This window comes from Phacochoerus africanus, chromosome 8 (assembly GCF_016906955.1).
Source record: "Phacochoerus africanus isolate WHEZ1 chromosome 8, ROS_Pafr_v1, whole genome shotgun sequence".
NCBI classification, from domain to species: Eukaryota; Metazoa; Chordata; class Mammalia; order Artiodactyla; family Suidae; genus Phacochoerus; species Phacochoerus africanus.
Window position 1 is genome coordinate 62534907 of NC_062551.1, and position 12725 is coordinate 62547631.

Below are 12725 nucleotides of genomic sequence, written 5' to 3' on the forward strand. Positions count from 1 at the left end.
GGGTCTAATCAGAGCTGTAGCTGCAGGCCCACGCCACAGCCACAGCCACCCAGATCTGAGCCGTGTCTGTGACCTACGTCACAGCTCAAGCTCACGGCAATGCTGTATCCTTAACCCACTGAGTGAGGCCAGGGGTCAAACCTGCACCCTCATGGTTCCCAGGTGGATTCATTTCCACTGCACCACAACATGAACACTGGTACATTGTTTTTGTAAAGATTTGACAGGCAACAAAACACATAACAAGATAATTACATAATGCAACTAAGGTACCTGCTGTAGCCTCGAGGGGGTGTTCTCCTGGGAGCATCCCTAAACAGACTGCACGAGCCCAATGCACTGGGTGGGAGAGCTGAAGTTAACAGGGAAGCAAGGCCCGTCTTACTTCAGGGTGTGCTGGCAGCTTGGTAGGAGGCGGGCCTAGATTTGGAGCTAGGAGAGAGGCGGGAGGTCGAGGCTGCTGCTCACGCACTGCTTGAGTAAGTGCTGTCAGTGGCTGCTGCTGCCCCATGCAGCCTCCCGCCTGGGACCACGTTGCCTCTGTGCCCTACAGCCCAGGCTTCTCCCTGGCCTTCGCCACCTCAGATCTGGTGCAGCAGTGTGACATGGAGTGAGCAGGGCTGGAGTGCTGGCTTGTTTCGGCAGGCATGCTCTCGGAGACAGCCTGGAGTGGTCCTCCTCCTCCCTCTCCATCCTGCCTTGGGGGGAACCAGAATGCACCCCCTCTGCACGAGTGGCGTCCAGGCTTCCCATAGAGCCCGTTAGTACCGAGGTCGGCCAACCAGCCAAGGGTGCTCGCCTCCCCTGGATGGGACCCCAGGACTGGGGGACCCAATCGGAGGCTCTCGTCACTCAGGCCCCAGGTTGGAATCCACCTGTGTCATCATCTCCCTTTTCCTCTGGCTCTTCTCGAAGGTGCATGTGTCCCAGCTGAGTTCCTTTTCTTCCCTTCCTACCAGACGACCCGTGGCTGTCGTACAGCCTTGCTCGTACACAAGCCCTTCTGCCAGGTTCCCCTTAGTTTTCAGTGAGAACTGCTCCCCATGTAGATGAATTTTTGACGTGTTTGCCGGGGGAGGTGAGCTCCACGTTCTTCCTTCACCGTCTTGATCGATGTCCAATAATCTCCCTTTTTATTGAGTTAAAGCCAATGGATTTAGAACCTTCACTACATCTTCAAAATCTCATCTCTGCTGTACAACCTCATCTGATCATGCTGTGATGCCAGGAAATCATGGGCACCATCTTTGAGTTCCACCTGCCACAGTATCCAGCCTAGAATTTGAAATGCGACCGTGTAATCTGCATGCCATTCATCACCAGCAAGTCTGTGCATTTCCTTTACGTTTCTCTCTTTGGGGACTGGTCCATCTGTATGGTTTATCCATGTCTGTGGTGGAGTCTATCTCACGACTGTGTATGCACTTTTATGCAGCAGCTGCCCTGCTTCCTTGTGGCTTCTCCGGGTGTAGCTCAGGGTCAGCCAACTCTAAGACGGAGGTTCAAGTACAAAAGATTTTTGGGAATAACACTAGTAACAGAAAGAAAAGCGAAAAGGGAGGAAAGCAGGATCAGGCAGGAGGCGTTGTGAGACCAGCCTGCTGCCAGCCGTAAGCTCCGGCTCCAGGAGTCTCATGTTGGGTGCAAACATCCAGGGCTGTGGACCATGGCCTTGCTTACCTGGTGGCCCAAGGAATGTGACCTGGGCTCCTAAGGAGCCCGCAGCTGACAGCAGGTCTCTCTCTGCAGAGGAAGCAAGGCTGAACCCTGGCCTGGGAAAGTCCACATGCTCTGGGGGCAGGGGCTGGGGTGGGGAGGCTGCAGTTCTTCACTCGGGTTACCAAGCCTTGCCCTCAGCTCCCCCAGGTTCCAAGCCCCTGGAGTGCGGGCCTGATCCTCTGTCAGTTCAGTCCTAGACTTCTCCATCAGGAACAGAAGGCACAGTGCCCCGGGCCACGATACTTTTTAAAGGTCTGCCAAATTGGCATCGCTTTTTTTTTTTTTTTTGCTTTGTAGGGCTGCACCCGCAGCATATGGAAGTTCCCAGGCTAGGGGTCCAATCAGAGCTGCAGCTGCCGGCCACAGCCACGCGGGATCTGAACCGCGTCTGGGAGCTACACCACGCACAGCTCATAGCAACACTGGATCCTTAACCCACCGAGCGAGGCCAGGGATTGAACGTGCATCCTCAGGGATGCCAGTTGGGTTCGTTTCTGCTGCGTCACGACGGGAACTCTGGTATCCCTTCTTTGGTGCCTCATTTTTTCAGATTTTTTATTGCTGCTGCTGCCCAGGTGTGTAATACCAGCCAAGTGTCCTCTCTGTGCTCCAGACCAGCGCCGCCTCCGATGGGCTTCCTGGGCTTAAACGAGCATGTACATGCCCCAAATCAAATGCCAGTGCTTCCCCCAGCCCGAGCTCCTCCAGCATCGCCTGTCTTGGTTGCCAGCGTTTCCGTTCTTTCCCTGGTGCAGGCAAAATCTCCACTGGTGTCCGGACTCTTCTAATTCATGTCCTACATGTGACTGGAAATCAGGTCCTGCCAGTGCCACACTCACATCTACTTGGAATGCAGCCTGCTCTCTCTGTCTGCCTGGCTGTCAGCACCTCTTAGAGTGACCGTGGCACCAGCCTCCCTGCTTCCACCCCAGCCACCAAGTCAGTGTCCCCGTAACAGCCTGCGAGCTGCCATGGCTTCTCCCTCCTTTGCTCAGAACTTCTGAAGGCTCTCGGCTCCCTCAGGGAGTTCACACTACAGCCTGGGAGGCAGCCTGGGCAGCCACGCTTTTCCTTCCCGCTCTCTGCTTCGCTCCGCTACAGCCACACTGGTCTTCTCCCTGGTACTCAAGAGACAGGATACGCTCCCCCTCGAGGACTCTGCATTTGCTGCGCTCCCTTGTCTGGAATACATTTCCACCAGACATCTGCCCAGCTCCTTTCCTCTCCTATTTAAGTCTTTATTCATACCTGGCACATGCTAGGTGTTCAATGACTACTCACTGGCTGAAAACCAGTCGGTTGGCTTTTTGGCCCCAACTGTTCGTTGCCCCCGCTGAAAGAGGATTACATGTCCCCATGTGTTGTAGTGACTTGCACAGCCTTCCTGCGCGAGTGGGAAGGAGGCCTATTATGTCACCTGTCTATCCACCTACGTGTGTGATATACACCAATATCTGTATTTGTATATATTTGTATTTTTCCCCAGGTCTGAAAACTGGATTCAGAAACAGAGTTAACCAGAAAGCAGGGCATTTCTCTTAGAACCATATGCGATCCTCAAAACAGAAAGATTCACACAGGGTGAGCTACACCCTTCCACATATGGCCGAGACCAGGAATGCAAGGCCCTGGAGGAAACAGTGATTCAGGACACAGGCTTCAAGAATAATAAATTGGGGGAGTTCCCGCTGTGGCTCCATGAGACTGCAGATTTGATCCCTGGAATCACTCAGTGCGTTAAGGATCTGGTGTTGCTTGGATGTGGTGTTAGGCTGGCAGCTGCGGCTCCAATTAGACCCCTAGCCTGGAACATCCATGTGCCACAAGTGTGGCCCTAAAAAGCAAAAAAATAAATATAAAAAATAAAAATTAAAAAAAGAAGAAATTTAGGAAAAAGTTAATTAGAACTCAGTTCTTCTTCCACCATACGATGACATCAGAGAAGTCATACTCAGGAGAGATCATATAAATATAATGAGTGTACAGAAGTCTGAACAGAGCTGAGCCCTTAGAGCCATGAGGAACTTCACTCAGGAGAAAACCTTACAAATGCGTTGCGTGTGGGAGAGTCTTTACTGAGAAAATCGCCTTTCAGTACATTTTGAACTTGGAACTTATACAGGAGAAAAATCCTATAAAGGTACAAATGATCCCTTTTTCATATGAGAGAACTTATATGTATGAGAACCCTCACTTTTGCAGGGAATTCAGGAAATTACGTCCAAGGAGTGACTGTTTTATGCTACATCCAAGAATCTGTGATGGAGAGAAACCCCACAATGTGATCATGTGGGGGAAGCTTTCACGCTTTTCTCTTTTCTTGACATCACAGCACATACTGGAGAGGAGGCTATGGATATATTCCTCGCGGGAAAGGGTTTAGGCATAGTTCGGCACGTATGATGCCACATCAGAGAACTCATACTGGGAAAACCCTATACATGTAATCAGTATGGAAGAGCCTTCAGGAAGCATCCTCACTTTATCAAGTGCAAGAGAACTCATACTAGAGGCCATTGTAAGCCAATGTCATCCAGCTTTCAACTACGGCTTTCATCGTATTTAACACCAGGAAGTTCACGTAGATTAAAGAGATTCATTGACTACAATTCATATGAAAAAGCTGTTGGTTGGAATTACATTTTCCTTAAAGTCAGAAATAAACCACAAAGGAGGCAAAATCCACAAATTATCTTCGATCCATAAACATGTACCCAAATGTAATAAGACTCTGTACTTGCGGTTCCCTGCAGTCACAGATAAGGACGTGTGAGCAGCGACGCTCTTCCTATGCCCTTGATTTGCCATAGAAACATCATTTAATGAGACTCGGGGTCTGTACCTGATGAACAATGTCTCATAGAAATGACTACCATATGGGAGTTCCTGTCGTGGCGCAGTGGTTAACGAATCCGACTAGGAACCATGAGGTTGCGGGTTCCATCCCTGCCCTTGCTCAGGGGGTTAACGATCCGGCGCTGCTGTGAGCTGTGGTGTAGGTTGCAGACGCAGCTCGGATCCCGCGTTGCTGTGGCTCTGGCGTAGGCTGGGGGCTGCAGCTCCTATTCGACCCCTAGCTTGGGAACCTCCATATGCCGTGGGAGCGGCCCAAAGAAATAGCAAAAAAGACAAAAAAAAAAAGAAAGAAAGAAATGACTACCATAGAGAATAAAAGTGTTATCAATGACAACAGCATATTTTTTACATCACATATGAACCAGAGAACCACCAAATGTGGAGTGTCATGCAGAGACAATTTATCTTTAAATATCATGGGGATTCATATATGTACAATTTTATAGCAGTTACAGAGGAGGGCTGAAAAACATGCCATCCATTTCTTTCTTGCACAGTCCTGTCAAGCGAATCAGAGAGCTTTAAACTAACTCCCCAATGTTTCCAAAATGGTGTTCTACTACTAACTTTAAGACAGGTATCATAAAGCATCATTTGCATCTTCATGTTTCTAGGGGCATAGCCAATGTCCTAGCAGGATTCAAAAGACATACCACACGCAAAACTACTAGACCTCATCAATTAATTCTGTAAAGTTGCAGGCTACGAAACTAATATGGAGAAATGTGTTGAGTTTCTATACACTAACAATGAACTATCAGAAAGAGAAATTAAGAAAATACTCCCAGTTACAATTGCATCAGAAAGAATAAAATACCTAGGAATAAATCTAAATAAGGAGGTAAAAGACCTGTGCTGGAAAAACTATAAGATATTGGTGAATAAAATTGAAGATGACACAGAGGTAAAGATGCATTGTGCTCATGAATTGGAAGAAATTATATTATTAAACTGAACATACTACCCAAGGCAACTGACAGATTCAATTTGATCCCTATCAAAATTCCATGGCATTTTTCACAGAACTAGAACAAATAATTGTAAAATTTGTATGGAAACACAAAAGACCCCAAATAGCCAAAATAATCTTGAGAAAGAAAAACAAAGCTACAGGTACTACACTTCCTTGTTTCAAACTATATTACAAAGATACAATAATGAAAAAAGTATGGAACTGGTGCAAAAACAGACCAATGGAACAGAACAGAAAACCCAGAAGTGAACCCATGTTTATGTGGGCAATTAATCTATGACAAAGGAAACAAGAATATACAATGGGGAAAAGATGGTCTCTTCAATAAATGGTGTTGGGAAAACTGGACAGATACACACAAAAGAATGAAACTAGACTACTTTCTCAGACTGTGCACAAAAACAAATTCAAAATGGATTAAAGACTTATATGGAAGACCTGAAACAATAAAGCTTATAGAAGAAAACACAAACAGTACAATCTTTGACATTGGTCTTCATAATTTTTTTTGGTGAGGGGGGATATGTCTCCTCAGGCAAGGGAAACAAAAGCAAAAGTAAACAAATATGACATCAAACTAAAAAGCTCTTGCACAGCAAGGGAAACCATCAACAAAATGAAAAAGTAACCTACTGAATGGTTAAAGATGCTTGGAATTGATATTTCAGATAACGGATTAATATTCAAAATATACAGACCAAGGAGGTCAAAGACTTATATGCTGAGAAATGTAAAACATTAATCAAGGAAATTAAAGAGGATTCAAAGAAATGGAAAGATATTCCATGATCTTGAATTAGAAGCATTAACATTATTAAAATGGCCATACTACCCAAAGCAATCTACAGATTCAATGCAATCTCTATCAAATTAACCATGACATTTGTCACAGAACTAGAACAAACAATCCAGAAATTTATATGGAACCATAAAAGATCCAGAATTGCCAAAGTAATCCTGAGGAACAAAAACCAAGCAGGAGGCATAACTCTCCCAGACTTTAAACAATATTATGAAGCTACACTACTCAAGACAGTATGGTACTGGTACAAAAACAGACATACAGACCAATGGAACAGAATAGAGAGCCCAGAAATAAACCCTGACACCTATGGTCAATTAATCTTTGACAAAGGAGGCAAGAATATAAAATGGGAAAAGGACAGTCTCTTCAGGAAATGGTGCTGGGAAAACTGGACAACTACATGTAAATCAATGAAAACAGAACACACCCTCACACCATGCACAGAACAAACTCAAAATGGCTAAAAGATTTAAACATTAAGACAAGACACCATAAAACTGTGATGATTGTTGCACAACTATTAATGTAATAAAATTAATTGAGTAATTAAAAAAAAAACCTCCTAGAATGGAATACAGGCAAAACATTCTCTGACATCAACCATACAAATGTTTTCCTACGTCCAGTCTCCCAAAGCAATAGAAATAAAAACAAAAATAAACCAATGGGACCGAATCAAACTTAAAGTTTTGCACAGAAAACAAAACCATAAAAAAAAAAAAAGACAGCCTAAGGAATGGGAGAAAATATTTGCAAATGATGAAACCGAGAAGGGCTTAATCTCCAAAAGATGCAAACAACCCATACAGGATGACCTGCTTACCTGACTCAGAGTCACTCCTTCAGAGGTGGACACACAAGAAGCAGAGAGCCACTGTGGTCAGCAAGAAAGGCCAAGTGACCTCAGCTCTGGCCTCAGAGCCACTTCCAAGAGGCTACAGAAGAGGCAGAGAGACACTCCAGAGTTCCAAGGATATAAGGGGAAAACACACAGTGGGGCCAAGGACATGTGGATTCATCAAATTACACACGGAGACCTACATACAGGTCTTTCCTTCACTCTTCACAGGGGTGGCCTGAGCCCTATTTGGTGAAAAAAAGGTGCTGGAAACAAACCATGTACCTCAATTCAAAATAAACTGTGCCAATTTGCTGAAGTACAAGATGAATCCCCTGCCACCACGCACACAAAAAAGCTCTATGATTATTACTGTATGGTATTGATACCTGTTAAGTCTAAATTTACTGGAAAGAAAAATAATTTTTTGAACTAGCACTTTACAGGGCATTTCTCCTTAAGATGAGTTTGAATCCAACTTGTTTGCTCTTGTGAAGAATGACAGTCAGTTCCTTCCTTCACATTTTGAGGAAGAAAGTACGAGGTCCAAGGGCAGGCTCCCAAAGCGTCCTGTGCAATCCTGTTTGCTCTCGTGTTGAGCCTACTGATGGCTTGGGATTTACAGCTGGCCTTCCTATCCTGGACCTTTGATAGTCGTCTTCATTTATTCATTTTACTTGTGTGTCTCTTCAGAAGTGTATCTTCCCATAGGTTTCTTCCATTTCCCAACGACGAATCCCAGATATTTCGTCTTTACGCTTCTACTGTGAAAGGAATCTCCTTTTTAATATACTTATTAAGATTACAAAGACTTTGTGTGTACTTGATTTATATAACTTTATTCCTATTTGTCTGGTTTATTGCAATCTTACTGATTTATTTTATTTTTATTATTTTTTTTTACTGATTTTTTTTAAAATTCCAATCAGATTTTTTTTTTTGTCTTTTTGTTATTTCTTTGGGCCGCTCCCGCAGCATATGGAGGTTCCCAGGCTAGGGGCTGAATCGGAGCTGTAGCTGCCAGCCTACGCTGGAGCCACAGCAACGCGGGATCCGAGCTGCGTCTGCAACCTACACCACAGCTCATGGCAACGCCGGATCCTTAACCCACTGAGCAAGGGCAGGGATGGAACCCGCAACCTCATGGTTCCTAGTCGGATTCGTTAACCACTGCGCCACGACAGGAACTCCCCAATCGGATTTTTAAAAGTATTCTAATGTTATCTATTAATGAAAACATTTTTAGGACTTCTCCTGTGGCACAGTGGGTTAAAGTTCCTGTGTTGCAGTGGTTTGGCTTGCTACCGTGGTGCAGATTGTATCCCTGGCCACAAACTTGCACATGCTACAGGCATGACCAAAAATAAATACATAAAAACATTTCAATATTTTGTTTTCCAATAGTTTTAACTCTTAAATCTGTTTTCTGTCTCATTTGCAGTAACAAGCATATCTAGAAATCTTAAGACTGTTGAAAGTATCTATTCTTCCATTTTGGATGTGCCCATCAATCCTCTATTCCTCAACAGAGGAGCGAATAAACAGAACGACTCAAGAAGAAAGATGGGGGTCAATTTCCCAAGGTAGAGAGAAATGTTGAAATGGGTTGTATTCAGGACCAACAATACACAAGTGGCTGGCTTGTCCTTTGTCCTGGAGGAAGGATGAGACATTCCCCTGCTGAGGAGAGCAAGAGGGAAAGCAGGAGCTGGTCCTGGGTGACACTGGCGGCACCTTCATCAGTACTAGAAAACTAGTTAGAGACTTTCAGTTTTGTGAGGAAATGGTGTCTATTTATGGTGGTAGAATTTTCAGTTATTTACAGTCAAACGCACCATATGGGATACAGCACACTCAGATCCAAACTGGATGACTCCAAATCCAACTTACTGGTTTGTCCAACAATCTGTGGACTTCCTGTATTCCTCTGGGAAACAGTTCACTTTCTGGATGCTGTCTGTGGTTGGTCTGCTCAGGTTCTTCACCTTTTCTCCATGTGCTATACCAGGTCTGCATTATCTTGACTTTGACCTTACATTTGATATTGAGGAGAAATGCAAAGAACTAATGTATAGCAGTAATAAACAGACCCCAAAGCCTTTTTTTTTCCTTTTTTCTTTTTTTTTTTTTTGTTAATTTTGCCATTTCTTGGGCCGCTTCCGAGGCATATGGAGGTTCCCAGGCTAGGGGTCGAATCAGAGCTGCAGCTGCAGCCTATACCAGGGCCACAAGGTTCCCGGGCTAGGGGTCGAATCAGAGCTGCAGCTGCGGCCTACACCAGGGCCACAGCAAAGCGGGATCCAAGCCGTCTGTGACCTACACCACAGTTCATGGCAACGCTGGATCCTTAACCCACTGAGCAAGGGCAGGGATCGAACCCGCAACCTCATGGTTCCTAGTCAGATTCGTTAACCACTGAGCCACGAGGGGAACTCCAACAAAGCCTATTTTCTAGGTAACAGTTATGATAGTAATAATTTACAGGTAAAATGTTGACTCATTCATTCCTGCTTCTCCAATCTCAATTTCTGAAGCTCCAAGGAGTTCTTAGAGGTATCCTAGAGGCTCATGTTTTAAAAAGAAAAATATACATCTTTTTTTTCTTTTTTTTAGATTTTTATTTTTTCTATTATAGCTGATTTATAGTATTCTGTCCATTTCTACTGTAAAGCAAAGCGACCCAGTCATACAAAAGAATATTCGTATATATATGACTGGGTCGCTTTGCTTTACAGTAGATTCTTTTTCTTCTTTTTAAAATGACTTTAAACTTGTGTTACCCTTCACATGGAACACTTTGAGATGCGCTGTGTGATGAGCTAAGAGAACAACGGTGAGTGGAAATCAAGCCACAGGTCTACAATTCAGGTGACTGCCATCAGCTGCCACAGTGATTTGGTCAATATGTAGTTTTATATCTCTTACTTTCAGTCATACATTGTTTAAATTAAACCAAAAGGAGTTCCCATCATGACACAGTGGGTTGAGAATACATCCACAGTGGTCTGGGTTGTTGCAGAGGCACAGGTTCAATCTCCAGTCCAGTTCAGTGGGTTAAAGGATTTGGCATTGCAGCACCTGCAGCATAGCTCACAGCTGTGGCTCCTGGTCTGGGAACTTCCATATGCCACAAGTGCAGCCATAAAATTTAACACAAAAACAAAAAAACAAATAGTAGACTACTGCTTTTAAAAAGCATATGAATAAATGTTAATATATTTTGGAACTCCCAGGTGGCACAGCAGATGAAGGAGCGGACACTGTTTCCGCCATGACTTGGGTTGCTGCTGTGTCTCAGGTTCTACTCCTGGCCTTGGAACTTTTGCATGCCACGGACATGATCAAACATCTTAAAAAAGAAGGTGAATATACTTCAACTATTTAGTATCTCAATAAAGAGGTTTGTCAGACTATATACAGAGTATATTAGGAGAAGAAAAATGCAAATTAAACTCTGCAATTGAATGAAGCAATTAGTACTGCTAATCCAGCCTTTTTTTCTTTTTCGGGCCCCTCGGGGCAGCATATGGAGAGTCCCAGGCTAGGGGTGGAATCAGAGCTGCAGCTGCCATAGCAATGCAGGATCCAAGCCAAGTTTTCGACCTACACCACAGCTCATGGCAACACCAGATGCTTAACCCACTGAAAGAGGCCAGGGATTGAACCCAAGTCCTCATGGATACTAGTCGGGTTTGCTACTGCTGAGTTATGACAGGAACCTCCAATGCATAATATTTTTGGTATTTTACATGCAATTAATATTTAACATTTGTTCAGAATTTAAAAAAAATTTTTTTTAGGGCTACATCCATGGCATATGGAAGTTCCTGGGCTAGGGGTTGAATTGGAGCTGTAGCTGCCAACCTACACCACAGCCACAGCAACCCCACATCTGAGTCACATCTGCGAGGAAATGCTAGATAGATCCTTAACCCACTGAGTGAGGCCAGGGATCAAACCCATATCCTTGTGGATATTACTGGGTTTGTTACCACTCAGCCACAACAGGCTGAATGAAATGTTTGTAATATAATCAAATAGCACGCTTTATTCGCTAAGTGAGAAAAATAACAGGCAATTCATTATTAAAGGTTGTATTAAAGTGGCATTCATGAGTCAGTCCTAAATAACATACTTATTTAAAGTCGCCTTTTAACCTCAAATCTTGTTTTAATCCTATATACAGAAAGAATTGAAAAAACCTCCACGGGGGCTTGCTTCCTTAATATGTCAAGGCCCCACTTAATGGTGAACCACCAGAGGCATCCCCAGTCACATTCAAAATGATACAATAATTTGGCCACCTAATTGCCATTACACTGCCTGGGGCTACACAACATGAAAAACTGAATGTCAAAATACAGAAAAGAGGCCTAAATTATTAAATGAATAGGGGTGTTTTACCTACAATAGCTAAAAAAATCCTAGGAAATGCTGTTAGAATAAGAAACACCTGTATGGTCTCTGGCTAAGTACGAACACGAAAAAGTCAACAGACTTAAGGTCTTAATAGCAGCAAATACGATGAACAATGTGATGTGCAGCCTGCACATGGATGTGTCCCACAGTGACCACAGAACTTAACAACTCCTGGAACAAATTTAGTACGTGGTGGACAGAATGACCCAAATAGAGCACAGGGCTGCTGGAACCTGCTAGGAAATCCCAAGGAAGTGAGGAGAGTACACTGGGCCCGCGCTGAGGAGGAGAGGAGAGCCCCAAGCAGCAACGGGAGAACATCAGAGCTTAGACCCTGGAACCTGAGACACCAGACACTGGACCCTGAGGAAGACATGAAAATATTTTGTCCCAGATGCTTCAGTATGATGAAAGGGGGAATGCATCCAAGGAAAAAGAGCAAACACCACGTCTGAGGCAGCCAAAGACTTCTTTCACTTCCTAAACATGGACATCTAGCTCGCAAGTGAGGACACTGGGCAGAGCATCTTGTCCAGCGCCCTCCAACTGCCTGACAAAGATCCTTTGCTGAACCTTTTCCCCAGGAAGGCCCATGCGTGTACTTCCTCGTACACACATTTCCTCCACTTTAGCAAGAATCCTAAGTCAGTTCATCAAGAATTCCTTACTTCTCACATCTGATCAAAATCATCGTCCCCAGTATCTCTCCCAGGTGATATTCCATCACCCCAGCCTGCCTTCAGTAAAAAAATCTATCAGCTTGTTTCAAAATACCCCTAGACTTGATGTCTCTTCCTAATTTTCTACCCACCAACTACCCCCCACCTCCACCCCCCTCCCCAATCCTTGACTATAAAGCAGAATTCAGCTCAGTTCTACAATGAACTCACCCAACCCCTGTTAAAACAGTTGAGTAACTACCGTCCTGCTCTGGTTTATCGTTGACAACCCCCACGCCCCATGCCTTGAGTCCATGTGACAATGCCCTACTCCCCACAACTTGGGTGGACAGTTAGTCCTGGCCCCTCCGCACTGTCCATGGGCCCGACCCCGCTCCCCTCCCTGGGCCTGGCGGACGTTCAGCTTCGTCCTCTGCACACTTCCGGGCAGGCCCG